General features: G+C 39.5%; 1 pseudogene; it reads left to right on the top strand.

Annotated features, from left to right (window-relative positions):
- Positions 1-14,944: 14,944 nt before the first annotated feature.
- LOC130045618 (uncharacterized) lies at positions 14,945-15,103 on the top strand (annotated as a pseudogene).
- The last annotated feature ends 429 nt before the right edge of the window (positions 15,104-15,532 follow it).

The raw sequence follows: 15,532 nt of genomic DNA, 5'->3' as shown, positions 1-15,532 counted from the left end.
TTTTGGCAAGGGTTTTCATCATAAACGGGTGCTGGATCTTGTCAAATGCTTTCTCTGCATCTATTGATATGATCCTATGCTTTTAATCTTTTCTTTTGTTGATATCATGGATTATATTGATTGATTTCTGAATGTTAAAGCATCCTTGCATCCCTGGAATGAATCCTACTTGGTCATGGTGTATGATCATTTTGATGAGTAGTTAGATTCTATTTGCTAATAGTTTGTTGAGGATTTTTGAATCTGTGTTCATCAGGACTATCAGCCTGTAATTCTCTTTCTTTGTGGTATCTCTCTCTACTTTTGGTATCAGGGTGATATTTGCTTCGTAAAAACTATTTGAAAGTGTTTTTGATATTTCAATTTCGTGGAAAAGCTTAAAGAGCATTGGGAGTAAGTCCTCTTTACAGATCTCCCGGACGAGACCAGTGCAGTCAGTCTCCTGCCCCTGCGCCTGGCTGTTCCTCGCTGGGGTCCCTTGGAGGGGAGCGGGTTGAGCTTTCCTCCCCACCCCGACCAGGGCTCCGGCAGCCGAAGACCTCCAGGACCAGCCACCACCATGCTGAGACCACTCTCCGCACACATGAAGGTACTGGCAGAGGGACAAAGCCACGCGGGTTCCGGGGCCGAGATCTCCAAGCCTACTCGAATTGGAGTCGAGCATCCTCCACCCAGATCCTCCAAGTTCCAGAAGGCTGGGGTCACACCCACCACCTGGCCCCCTGGCGCCGTGTAATCCCATCAACGGCCAAGACTCAGAGACTACAAAATGCAGCTCCCGGAACATCTTATCAGAACATCTTTTTATGATATCTTATTATCTCATTCCTACTCTGGACAAACTTGCAGGCTATCAAATATAGCCTGCCCACAGGGCAGAGTCTGGCAAACTCCCCGTGGCGCACCTAATATGCCAAATACCAGTAACAATGATGGGTCTCATTCTCCTAAAGAGCCTTGAATATAATCTCAGGGCTAGGATGAAAGAGACGTTACTGGGGCCTGCTCGAGGCAATCGATGAATAACAGGATGATGAATGAATGAATGAATTAGTGAATCCATCTGGACTAGGATTTTTGTGCATGGGGAGACTTTTTATACCATTTCAATTTCCTTAATGATTATAGGTCTGTTCAGTTGTTCCATGTCTTCTTGGTTCAGCCTTGGGAGTCTATAAGAATCTAGGAATTTATCCATTTCCTCAAGGTTTTCATGTTTCGTGGCATAAAGCTTCTCAAAGTACTCCCTGAGGATCTTTTGAATTTCTGTAGTTTCTTTTGTAATGACCCCCTTTTCCTTTCTGATTTGGTTTATTAGGGTTTTCTCTCTCCCTTTATTTGTGTGTTTTGCTAGAGGATTATCGATCTTTTTTATTTTCTCGATGAAACTGCTCTTGGTTTCATTGATCTTTCGGATTGTTTTTGGGTTTCCACCTCGTTAATCTCTGCTCTGAGTTTTATTATTTTCTTCCTCCTGTTCGGGTTGGGCTCCTTTTGTTGGCCCTTTTCCAAGCTCTTAAGCTGTGAAGTTGGGTTATTTATGTGGGCTCGTTCCTCCTTTCTGAAGAATGCTTGTACAGCTATAAACTTTCCTCTTAACACAGCTTTTGCTGTGTCCCATAAGTTTTGGTAACTCATTTCCTCATTTTTCATTCGTTTCCAGGAATCTTTTGATTTCCTCTTTGATTTCCTTTCTAAGCCACTCATTGTCCAATAGTAAAGGTAAAGGCCCTCCTGTTGATCATCGATTTGCTCGAGCGGGCCCAGTAATGTCTCCATTGGAGACTTTGTTGTTACTGTGTCTGGCATATCGAATACTCTCGGTAGCTTGCCGGGCTCTCCGAGAGGGGCAGAGGAATCGAACTCGGGTCGGCCATGTTGGCCGCTTGTAAGGCGAACGCTCTACCCACTGTGCTATCGCTCGAGCGCCAAATTGTGAACTGTTTAATTTCCAGGTGTTTGATTTAGTTTTCTGTTTTTGTGTGTGATTTATTTCTAATTTCAGCCCATTATGGTCTTAGAAGATTGTTGATGCAATCTCTATCTTCTTAATTTTATGGAGGTATGTTTTGTGACTCAGCATGTGGTCTATCTTGGAGAATGTTCCATGCACGCTTGAGAAGAATGTATATTCAGATTTTTGAGGATGAAGTTAACTATATATATATATATATATATATATATATATATATCAACTAAGTCTCTTTCTTCCATTTTTCCCTCAGATGAACTATGTTCTTGCTAAGCTTGAGTCTGGTTGATCTATCAAGAGGTGATAAAGCGGTGTTGAAGTCTCCCACTAGTATTGTGTTGCTATCAATGTCTTTCTCCAGATCTATGAGTAGTTGTTTTAAGTACTTTGCTGGTCCCTTATTAGGTGCATATACATTTAGTATTGTAAATTCTTCCTCTTGTACAGATCCCTTGATCAATAAGAAATGGCCTTCACTGTCTCTTGTGACCTTCTTCACTCTGAAGTCAATGTGGTCTGATACTAGGATGGCTACCCCAGCTTTTTTTATGGGAGCTGTTTGCCTGTAGGATTGTTTTCCAGCCTTTGACTCTGAACCTGTGTTTGCTTTGACTATTGAGATGTGTTTCTTGGAGGCAGCAGAATGTTGGGCTCAATTTTCTAATCCATGCTGCCACTCTGTGTCTTTTAAATGGTGCGTTTCGCCCATTGACATTGAGAGAGATTATTGTTATGGAGTTTTGTCCACTTTTCTGTTGAAATTTGGTGTATTTGAGGGGTCTATCTTGCCTTAAAGTAGCCCAATTAGTTGCTCTTGTAACCATAGTTTTGAGTCTATGAAGTTCCTGAGCTGTTGTTTGTGAAACTGTGTGTTGTTCCTTCTGTTATGAATGAGAGTCTTGCTGGGTAAAGTATTTTTGGTGAGGCTTTATTTCATTGAGTTTTTTACTATATCCCACCACTGTTTTCGAGCCATGAGGGTTTCATCAGACAAATCAGCTGTGAATCTTAATGATCCTCCTTTGTAGGAAATTTCTTTCTTTAATTTTGATGCTTTCAGAATTTTGTCTCTATCTAAGGTTTTGGTCATTTTGATTAGCATGTGTCTTGGAGTATTTTTATTTGGATTTCTTCTAGCCAGTACCCTTCGGGCCTGAATGTGGTCACATGTTTTCTTCAGCTCTGGAAACGTCGTAGCAATGATGTCTTTGACAGTTTCTTCTTCATCAGGGTTTTCTTCTTGTCCCTCTGGGACTCCAATAATTCTTATGTTACCCCTCTTGGCTTTATTGTGATCTTCTCTTGCCATTTGTTCCCGAATTGTGAGTCTCTTTTCACTTTCTGCTCTTTTCTGTAGAGTCTCTGGACTTTATCTTTGAGCTCACTGATTCTGTCCTCAGCAGCTGTTACTCTGCTGCTGAGGCCTTCCACTGAGTTTTTCAAATCGCCTAACAGGTTTTTCAGGTCTGATATTTCTGTTTGCATTTTCCTCATTTCTACCTTCAAATCCTCTTGTCTTTTATTGCCATTGCTTTCCATTGTTTCTTTTAGCTCCCTACGCATCCTCAGTAACTCCCTTCCAAATTCCTTGTCAGAGAGGTTGTCCAGCACTTCATTATGGTTGGTGTCTTCTGGGCTAGCCTCTTCAATATGAAAGCTTGGTGGGCTTTTGCGTTGCTTTACCACTGTGATCAGTGTGGTTTAGATCTTCACGCTCTCTGTTACTATTCTGTTTGAGATGCAGAATAAATTGAGATGGGCTTAATGAATTATTGGCTAATGTGTTTCTGTTGGTTAAACTAACCTAGTGAAAGTTCCATCTAAAAGGATAACTTAATGTTCCTATGGGATATGTAGTGGAAGAATACTTCGTGGCTGCTAATGCAGCCGCTGCTCAAGGAAGTGGACCATGGCTGGGCAGCTACCTGTTTGAGTGAGGAGAGAGTTCCCGGGACACTTTAGTTTTGTTTCCATGCGGTGTGCCTCAGTTACCGTCCCGCGCAGACCAAGGGTGAAAACTGGCTATTCTCAGGGGGATCTAGTAAGCTGTGCAGGCCCAGGAAGTGGCCCTTTGCTGGGCAGGTACCTGTTTGAGTGAGGAGGGCTCCTGTATACTCTTGTATTTTATCTTAATATACTGATAATAAAAAATATATACCAGGGCTGGAGAGATAATTTAGGGTTTAAATGTGACCACAGTCCAACCCCAGGCACCATATAAGGCCCCTAAAGCATTGGCAGGAGTGATTATGGAGCACAGATCCAGGAGTAAATGCTGAGCATCAGTAGGTATGACACCCACCACATCAAGAAGAATTAAAAATTGTTTCAATGTAGTTAAAACACTTCAACTAAAAATAAATATTCCATATGCATAAGTAAAAAAATAAACTCTGAAGCAACATTCTAATACTGGAAAATATGCCTCAAAATTATTTACCCCATTACTTCAAATTCACATCTAGATGTACAGTAAATTTTAGTCAACTCCCTTTCACTATTTCCGTTTCCACTCTTTCTGTGAAACAAGTCATACTATTAGGTACTTCCTTTGAGACTCTACTAGGCTTGCTCAGAATTAGTCAGACTTGATCAAATTCTCTCGGGTAAATCCCTGTACTGTCTTTAACAGAGGTAACACACCTAACTCTTTAAGAACATTGAGGAATTTGAATTGAGCTGGAGGGATAGTACATCAGGTACTGCACTTGCTTTGCACACAACCAACCCAGGTTCAATCCTTGCCATGCCTTATGGTCTGCGGAGCATTGCAGGGGTCCTGAGAGCAGAGACAGGAGTAAGCCCTGATACTCACTGGGTATGGCCCAAAGACAAGAAAGAAAAAGAAATTTAAATTATATAAAGTATGCAGAAAACCTAGAAGTCCCTGACTTCATCATTTCTGTAATTTCTAGCTCTTTAAGGTAAAGCAACTCTGTCTCGAAAATATGCAAGCTCTGAAAGAGCATATTATCCAACAAGTGCTACAAGGAAATCTGGTGTCTTCCAGTTCCATTTTTTTAAAATTTCAGTTCTGTCTAGTGCAAAAACAAGAGAAGTAACTTCTAGGATAGACCTTGAGAAAACAATGCTATTGTCAAGTGTAACGTTATATTAATAATGAAATTCAAGTACTTGGGGAACAACAAGAAAGAGAATACAGAGAAATTAGAAGCCATAGTTAAGTATTATATTTTTCCACTGACTATCAGGGCATTTTGGGGATATACAGATTTTTGCCCAAAAGATTTTACCCAAGATTAGATGATGTTATAATGCCACCAAATAAATAATGCTTACATACTGATTCCAGAGCTGAGTGATGACTTCTGACTAGAAATTGAATGAACAGTTTAATGGTAGTTCAAATAGTAGCAAATAGTTGTTTGCCAGTTTACAATCACTTATTCTCATTCGCTCTCTGTCATTTTCTGAGCTATGTTGCAGTTAAGAAAGCTGTCATACAAAATGAAAGTGGCTTTTTCAAGCAGAAAACAAATGTACTCTGGCTGGCAGACTGGCATTTAATCATTCAGTCTCTTAGCGTCATTACTTTGCTGCTAGCATAAGCCATCCCACATTGTTTCTGGAGGAGGAGAACAGGGTGTGAAAGCCTGGCCCTTGCCAACCTCTGCAAGGAGGTGCTGCTGGGGTCTTTGTTGTCATTCTGGAAAGTGATCTTTCTTGGAGAGACATCAGAATTTATCAGCAGTGGCAGAGGTGGGATGCCTCTTGAACTGTGGCTCCCAAATCCACCTCTGCTTTGAGGATAAAGGTAAATGCTATGAAGCAGCATTTACTCTTTGAGTTGATGCATAGATCAGGAATGGGAAGTTACCTAAAATAGAAATCTCATGCAACTTTCTTACCTAATTATATAAACTTGTTAAAAACTATAGACTCCATTGTTTTCTGATAAGACTGAATATGACTATAAAACTCAGAAGGCAGCCAAGGGGTGGCCCCAATGGCTCTCTCCCTGGCTGCCCAGGTTCTGGGGGACCCAGGTTGCTCCCCCAGCCGGGGCGGCCCGGACCATGGGGCAGATGGCAGAGGAGATGAGGGCCAAGCTCGTGGATTTATCAGATGCTGTTTATTACATTTTCATCCTGTTCACTCCTGTTTCTCTCTCTCCTTCTCTCCCGGGCCCCAATCTGGAACTCCCTTTTCTTTCTGGCTCTGACTCTGGATCTTAATCCTGATCCCCAGCCCATTCTTACAGTCTAGTTAAGTTCCCAAACCATGAGGAGCTGGGCTTACACATAGGTGTGGTCACAATCAATAGGGGTAAAGTTCTTTCTCTCAGGGGATGCTGCCTCTAGGACAGATTCTCTTTCAGCAGGAAGACCCACCCAAGGGTGGAATCTCATGGGTGTGTTTCACCTATCCTTGTCCAACAAACATATAAGCATTCATAATATTAATCATTTTGTATGGACATAGTAAGAGATTCATTAAGCTTATAGAATTGCTCTCCTGGGATCATCTTGATCTCAGTCTACAGTGCTCAGGCCAGATTAGTCTTTCTTATCCCTAGCAGGGTCCTAGTCTCGTCGTTACTTTTGGATCATGAAAGCATTTGTCATGATCAATCTCTTAACTTATAGTTAAGAATTGTGGCGCTTTGGCCAGGTCCATCTCAATGCCAGGGTAGCACATAGCTTACCGCTTGCCCGGGTTCCATCCAGTCCCTTGTCGGGACCCTGCTTTTGTGGGCCCTAGGAAGTGAGGGCAACTGAGGCTTAAGTTGAGAAAGCAGATGCCTGGGAATGAATAATATTCAAAGCCAATTAAATTTCAAGTTACAAAAGCATAATATTAATTATCTTCTTGTGTCTATACAAAAGGATATTGCTTTAAAGTAAATTATTCAAAAGGCATAAGGATAGGAGAAAGGCAGTATTAACTTACAATATAAGTTCAGTGTCCTAGAAAGAGCTGACCTTACAAATTAACAGAAACTGTTAGTTACAAATAAACAAAAGAATGGGAGTGACTCAGGAAGCACTGGGATGGGTGTGACCAATAAACCTAAGTACCTTGTGGCAAGCGAGAATGGACAAAGCAATGTCATCCTACAACGACCATTCTTTTGGTTTTAGAATTTTTTTTTAGCTTTACTAGATGCTTTGGCAAAGCCTGGCAAGCTATCCGTGACATATTTGATATACCAAGAACAGTGACAAATCTCACAATGGAGATGTTACTGGTGACCACTTGAGCAACTTGATGAACAGTCGTTTTGAGGACAGTGCTACAGTTCAGTGCTACCAGATGCTTTGTATTCCCTCAGATTCCTGTCCTGGTCCCCTTATTTCAGTTGTGGGTTTGTTAGGGAGGAAAAAAGGGTATCAATTAAATTCACCCTTTCAAGAGATTCACCTGTTGAATCTCTTGCTCACAGGTAGGCACCGTGCTTTACTGGAACCAGCTCCAGATGTCCTAGAATCAGACATTTAGCATTCTCCCTGTGCAGGATACATGCATTATAGAAAAAACTCTGATTTTTTCTATAAAGGTAAAGAGGTAAAGGCCCTCCCGTTGATCGTCGATTTGCTCGACCGGGCCCAGTAATGTCTCCATTGGAGACTTTGTTGTTACTGTGTTTGGCATATCGAATACGTCATGGGGAGCTTGCCAGCCTCTGCTGTGCGGGCGAGATATTCTCGGTAGCTTGCTGGGCTCTCCGAGAGGGGCGGGGGAATCGAACTCCAGTCGGCCATGTTGGCCACTTGTAAGGCGAATTCCCTACCGCTGTGCTATATATGTGTCTTTTGGACTAAAAGAATAATCAAGTGCCTCAGTAGACTGGTGTCTTTGTAGAAGACTGCCTGATAAAAGTAAATTCTGTTGATCTAGTAATATTTGAAAGATTTTTTTGGTGAACTACCCTACTGTTGAAAGCTTTCACTTCCCATCAGTGTATTCAAGTGCTCTCTTGGGTGCCATTATATAAGTTCCATTTATTATAAAAGATAAACCAGATGTTTTCTTTCATTCTTTTATGTTTTGAGTTTTAAAGACTTCTATTTAAGGAGTCAAAAATATTAATATCTAATTATGAAAGTGTTTTACAATTCAATCTCTATCCAAACCATCATTTGGTTTCTAATAATTGTTAAATGTTCTCTCATTATTGAAAATCATAAACTGTTGTTTTAAAGATCAAACACCTTGAAAAGAGTACTAAACTAAACCAGAATTATTTAATTTGGAAGGAATTGTTGAGACCTTGAATTCATTTGCTAGGAAAATTTATTGAGAATGTATGAAATTAGTAGTGATTTTTATTACTTCCATTTAGATGTCAAAAACATGTCTAACGAGCTGGCATTGGCTTAGATCTTTTTTATTTTTGTCTTAAATAAAGCGCGTTACAAGTAAATAAATGGAAGCTGCCTTGTGGCCTCTGTGATCCTTTCATTCTTCCCAAATGAGCTTCATACATCTTCTAAAACCAATTAGATTATCCAACAGAGGTGTTAGAAGTCAAACTCTTCTAGAGAAGTCTGTGCCATGAAAACAATCTCTATTTTTGCCTTGCAGGCTATCTCAGGATTAATCAATGCCAAGTTTGCTAGTACATTTGTATCTCTACTGAAGTTCAGCACCCGATTGAGCTCTCCAACATATAGGAAATAAGAAAAATATCACATTCTTTTTCGGGAATGTGAAGAAAAATGTTGTCTTATTTACCAGCTCCCGGGACTCAGCTTTAGGAGCTCAAGTTAAACTGTCACATATTATCAAGAGTTGATAATAGGTTATTTGCTTCCAGTAAGAAATAGAAAGGAAAGACCAGTGGGGAAAATAAGCTAAAACCAGTTAGAATGAGATATTTGTGTTATTAAAGTGTCAGGCAGAAACTTACACCCATGCAGGATTTTGTGAATCACCTGGCACTCCAGAATGTCAGTTTTATCCTTTCTGCAATGGTCTTGATTTTTGTCTTCTCATTGTGTAACCACGTAACGGTCCTTAGATCTAGAGCTACGTCACTCCTCGAAAGAAACTAATGCCGTTGTCAGAACCGACAGTCCCTGAAACATTTTAATCTTGTAAAAAGTCCTCCTCAGTTACACAGGGTGTCTGCTTTTGAGTTTCTCCAGTTAATCGTGAAAGATAAGGGGCCTACATGCACACATCCTTCCAATTTATTATATTCGCATCACTAACATCTCAAGAAAATTTTAACTTATTATCATACATTATGCGCCTCTGATAGAAATTCTCAAGTAAAAGTTGTTTCGGGGCCAGAGCCATAGGACAGCAGATAGGGCGTTTTCCTTGCAAGCGGCCAACCCGGGTTCAATCTCCAACATCCCAGATGGTCCCCGAAGGACCACTAGGAGTAATTCCTGAGTGCAGAGCCAGAAGTAACCCCTGAGCATTGTTGGGTGTGACCCAAAAATAAAAAATTAAAAATAGTTGTCTCTCTAAACAGATCCATTTTATTCTTTGTAGGAAACAACTTCAGAATGGTGATGATGAGGGAATGACAAGCAGGCATAGTCATGCTACCCACCATACATAAGGCCTGAAAAAAGGTAAAAAAAGGTAAAAGTCCTCCCGTTGATCGTCGATTTGCTCGAGCGGGCCCAGTAACGTCTCATTGGAGACTTTGTTGTTACTGTGTCTGGCATATCGAATACTCTCGGTAGCTTGCCGGGCTCTCCGAGAGGGGCGGAGGAATCGAACTCGGGTCGGCCATGTTGGCTGCTTGTAAGGCGAACACCCTACCGCTGTGCTATCACTCCAGCCCTTAAGGCCTGAAAGAGGACAAAATAATCAGTGTTGAAAATACTGGTAGAGAGGAAGGGGGGTGATATCAACAGGAGGAGAGTGGGAAAAAGAAACAAAATGATCCCCAAGGTTTTTGTTTGGGCAAAAGGATGATTGTCAGGAACAAACTGTACCTTCTATTCCTAGAACTACCTAGTAATTCTTGCACAGATGACCCAAAGCAAATTATTGCACACTTTCATTTAACCTATTTCTCTGCTCCTACCTAAAATGCACATAATGGACTCCCAATTATTTCTGAGAACACGAGGAGAAAAGAAACATGTTCTTTACTTTCAATATCTTTTCAAAGCTTTATTTCTGGGTGAATGACCCAAAGGTACAAGTAATCAGTAAACTCAGTGTGAAGCACATTTGAACAGGGGCATGTTTGCACACAGCCTCCACAGTCCAGGGGATGTGGGGGGATTTACCCTATTAGGGTGGGGAAAGGGAAAAAAAGAGGTGATAGAAACAAATAAAAAGGAAGAGAACTACCATACAATCCTATGATGTTACTTCTTGGCATTTACTCCCCCAAGTAAAAAAAAATTCATTCAAAAGTTTATATAAACACCTACTCGTCACTGTATGTAGTACAATATCTAAAATATGGAAAAATGCACAACTACAAATGAACGGATCCATAAATTGTTTTGTGTATACACAATGGCATACTATGAAGATTGAAGAAAAGACAAAATCATGTGATCTGCCAGGAAATGGATAGAACTAGAAGATATGCTGAGTGAAATCAGTGAGAATGAAATGGATAGATGGAGATGCTCTGTCCCAAATGTGAGATCTAAAAGTACACAACAAGGTAGCAATGAAGGGCCAAAGGCAACAGCATGGGAAGGCTGGTCTACAGAACGGAGTCTATGTGAGACGGAGCAATAGAAAAGGAGGGGTTTTGGGGGAGAGAGGCCATACTTTGGTGATAGGTGTGGTACTGACATGATGCATATGTAAAGCCATCATCTACAGTATTGTAAGTCACAGTACCTTAGTCAATGAGGAAAATATTGAAAAAATTGAGAAAGAATATACTATAGAAGATATAGTTTAAATTGTATCATGAAAATAAGCAAGAATATATCATGAAGAAAACTTATACAAGGATAGTTCAGGAAAAGAAAGCAACAAACAGAAATTTCCAAGAATATCCCTTCCCTCCTCGTAGAGTATCTTCTTTGTTACCTGATACTTTAATACATCTGGGCTTTACTTCCTCCAATACCCTAATACCGGTCTTCAAATACCGGTTCATGACAAGTACTTGTTTGCAGGTATAGACAAATGAAAATTACTTGTTTACTTCCTTATTTATATATGCTGGTGCATGGACCAGTATGCAGGAAAGATGCCAGGTCACAGGTGTATATAAAGGCTATATTATCCTAACCTATCATCATGATCTCTATGAAATGGAGTCCATTCTTTAGATCAACCCTGTCAGATCTTGATTTTCATTTGATGACAAATAACAAAGGGTTTAGAACTTTTTTATGTATTACATTTTGAAGTCAGATCTCTCTAATGAGTTTCATCCTTTAAAATAAGAAAAGCAAGGCAAGGAAATTTTCTTAGTTTTGAAAATTTGCTTCATCTAGAGAAAGAAGAGAGAGCCCGGCAAGCTACCGAGAGTATTCGATATGCCAGACACAGTAACAACAAAGTCTCCAATGGAGACGTTACTGGGCCCGCTCGAGCAAATCGACGATCAACGGGAGGGCCTTTACCTTTACCTTAGAGAAAGAAACCCAACGCACAGACCTTCTACAGAACCGAAGAAGATGAGAAACTTATAGTGTTTGGTGAAATATGGGAAGTCAGACTAAGAGATATGGATAGAAAGTCTGGAAGGGAAAATACAAGAATTACAGGAATCACAGGAAATGATGTCCTATCCCAGAAAACTTAAGAATATTGGGGGTGGGGATGGGGGAAGGGATATTATCCAGAAATAGATGGAAAAAGACAACATAGTAATAGGTCCCTCCTAGTGACCTTCCCAGAGTCCTGCATTAAGGGACTCAGCTTTGGTGCAGGAAGAATAAGCTGAAAGTTATCCTTTGCATGTAGAATTAACCTTATTTCCCTAGCATAGTGATCCTATTGATGAGTGCTTCAGTAAGTTCCTCCAATTTACCCCACAGGATGAAACAAGCAAGAAACAAGTAAGAACAAGAAGAGCTCCCTCCTAAGTCTGATTCAACTTTCTGTTCCAGCAATTAAAACAAAAAGTAAACTATCCTTCTTTCAATAACGTCAGAAAGAAAACACTGCTTAAATACTTTCAGAGACATAATAGGTATTATAATTCTGGGATGACTTCTTTTCACAGTAGATATCACTTTATTTATATTGATAATATAACATAAGCACTGAACTAACTTTAAAACAACTGTCTCAATGTTATGATTCCAAAGCACTCTGAGTTATTAGGATCAGTGGCTTCAATGGAAACATTTTATTTGTTTTTATAATAAAAAGTACATAATTGTTATTAGTCCCAGGATTCCTGCTGCTGAATACAATAATGATTGCTTTTACTCCAGACTTCATTGCCTTTTATTCTGCATCATGTGGTTTATTGATTTTCCTGTTACTATTATTTCCTTCAATAAGCCATTTAAAATAACATGAATTTTCATCTTTAATTTTTTTAAGCCTCATTCCTATCCACAGCCTTCTGCAGAGCTAAGGGTAGGATTTTGCTGTAGTTTTTTTTCCATTTCTTTTCTTCTGTGTTTTATCTCATTTATCTTCCCCTGATGGGGTGTGTCAATATTTTTAGGGACGAATAAATTATTCCTTTCTCTTTCTCCTGAGCTTAGATGTCAATTAAGGAAAAAACATGAAACAAGCGAACGGTGATCAAAATGTCAGCCTTTACTGCTGATGAAGGTGGCTATAAACATACAATGTCCTTATATGATGGCTCTCCCAGAATTGGGAAAATATGATTGCAGAGAGAGTCACATCTGGCTGCAGCCCTTGCTAACACAAAGAGCTCACCCAAGCTCACAAAAATATACTGTGTGTCCTTGGAACACGTCAGCGCTTATAAACAGGAAGAGAAAAAAAATAGATGTTTGGGTGCTCGCTTTATTGTAAGCCAAATTTCTATTTTCAAATCCATCACTGAAGAAACCTTCTACTTCCCCTGGAAGTGAGGAAAAGGACCAAGGTGCTCCTCAAGGGGAAGATCCTGGGTGAAACATGAGGGTAAGAGTCACGTGGTAAGTTCTGGAAGCCTCTCTTCACAAGAAAATACTCATAAAATGCTCCCTGGGCATATCAGTAAAGAACTAGTAAGTGCTCAATATTTTCCTCCATTCTCATAGCTAGTAATTTATAAGGTAGGTGGTATATCAAGGCTATATCACACAAAACATGCACGGTTTTTAGTTTAGGTGTTTGATAATTCATAAGAGTTGAACATCCCCAATGGTATTGAGTCCAAAATCCATGTGATTTTAAAACACAAGAAGCATATTTTTGTTTACCTGCAACTTAACAGTATTGACATTATAAAACTCAGTCATTGGTATACAACGCAATGGAATACTATGCAGTGCTAAGAAAAAGCAAAGTCATGCAATTTACAACTATGTGGATGGAACTAAAGTAGCATGCTAAGTCAATCAGGAGACAGATACAGAATTGCCTCTCTCATATACAACATTAAAGATACACAGCAGTTAGCAACAAATGTCCAAAGGCAACATAATGAGAGAACTGATGCACACAATTGAGTTTGGAGGAAGGGTTGGGAGGCAGGGTTGTTGGGGTGATTGGTGGGGGTGAGAGGAGGTGCACTGATAATGTTCAGGATGCTGTAATTATGTTCATGAGAAACCATTAATGGCACTGTAAAACACAGATTCTCAATTTTAAAAATTTAAATAATGTCACAAAAAATGGTTAAATTTAAAATATTTTTCATATTCTTGAATTTTATCTCTCACAACAGAGACTGAAACTATGATTACTTGATACTTTATTGTTTAATACTCTTAGTTTCTGGGGAAGTGATATTTCTCATATTAATGAATTTAGCTAATGTGCAGATTTTTGAGATTTGATCAACATTAACTTTCTGCCCTGCTCCAAATCACGAGTTATAAAGAAATTTCCTTTGTGGAGAAACAAAAAATGACTGAAGATTGAAATGAAAAGTACGGAAAACTCTTGGGAGTCATAGGGTCTAAAAAGCTTAGAGAAGTAAGCCATGAATCCTCAAGGTTTTGCCTCTACATTTTTCTCTTTGTAGTTGAGCATAATCTATCTCTTACCCCATCACACACAATCCTTACAGAATTCCTTCCACTATTTTCTTCTCACCAATGACAAAATACAGTAACTTTCCATGATAACCTTTCTCTGAACAGTCAAGTAGTTTCAATCTTTCCAAATGCACACTGGTTGGTAACATGGGATCTAGCAGTTTTCCACAATGGCAGGATGGGGATCAGGAGGTGCTAATTTCACTTCCCGGAGCCTCATTTTCTTGTTCTGTTTGAGGGGATCATGATAGTAACTCCCTCATGCAACTAGAATAAAAATGTACCAAAAGGTTGTTTCACAGGGGTTATCCAATATGGATACAGAATCAGATTTTAAAATGATGCCTCGTAGAAAAATATTATGAAAAAATAGACTATAACATTACAAGGGCAGGAAAGAAATGTTGCTCTATAGAGAAATTATTATTTTAAAAAGTTTGTGATTATAATTCTAGATTAACAAATAGGAATAGTTACTGTATTGTCAGCAGGACTTTTAAAATGAAATAGAAAGTCACGAAAAAGGTAGAAATTCACTGTATTTATCTTCATATACTTCTATCTACCCAGCTACCAGCTAACTCTCCTTTTACTTCCAATTTATATCATAATATTATAGATAACATATATTATACTGTGTATGTTTTGACAATATTTTTTAAATGTCATTGTTTATAAAATTGATTCATATATGAGTAACTTTAAATCATTAACATTTGTTTCAGAATAGTAGCACTGCATTGTAGCACTGTCCTCCCATTGTTCATTGATTTGCTCGAGCGGGCCCAGTAACCTCTCCATTGTGGAACTTGTTTGACATATTGAATACGTCACAGGGAGCTTGCCAGTCTTTGCCGTGTGGGCGAGATACTCTCAGTAGCTTGCCAGGCTCTCAGAAATGGGTATCTCGGCCTTTTGGCTAAGATCAAGTGTAGTATCTGTTCTCTTAGAATAGTGATCTATTAAATTATTTCCAAATTCATTTATGCTTCTGCTGCTTATGATATTTAAGTTTGTCAACATTTTTGGCTGTTAAAGCGCTGCAGGGATAATTCAGGATGGTGTCCTGTTACTGACAAGTGACAGAGTTGCTCATAAAGTGGGTAAAAAAATTTGCACTTAAGTAGCAGCTGACATGTTTTTAAAAGGTGTCAATCTGATCAAATTGGATTTGCATATCATTTGCTTTAACCTTTTGTAGTTGTTAAAGGATAAAGCTACATTTTTTTATATATTTTTCTTATTAGTGAAACACCATGAGGTACAGTTATAGACTTATAAATTTTTGTGCTTGGGTTTCAATTATACAATGATCAAGTACCCATCCCTCCACCAGTGCCCATCCTCCACCACCATGGGTCCCAGCATCCCCCCCACCCCGCATCCCCCCCATCCCACCCTGCCTCTGTGGCAGGGTATTCCCCCTTGTTCTCTCTCTCTTCTTTTGGATACTATGTTTTGCAAGAGAGGCATTGAGTGGCAATCA

This window comes from Sorex fumeus, unplaced genomic scaffold (assembly GCF_029834395.1).
Source record: "Sorex fumeus unplaced genomic scaffold, SorFum_2.1 ptg000128l, whole genome shotgun sequence".
NCBI classification, from domain to species: Eukaryota; Metazoa; Chordata; class Mammalia; order Eulipotyphla; family Soricidae; genus Sorex; species Sorex fumeus.
Note: the sequence above shows the minus strand (reverse complement) of the source record. Positions and strands in the feature narration are given on the sequence as shown.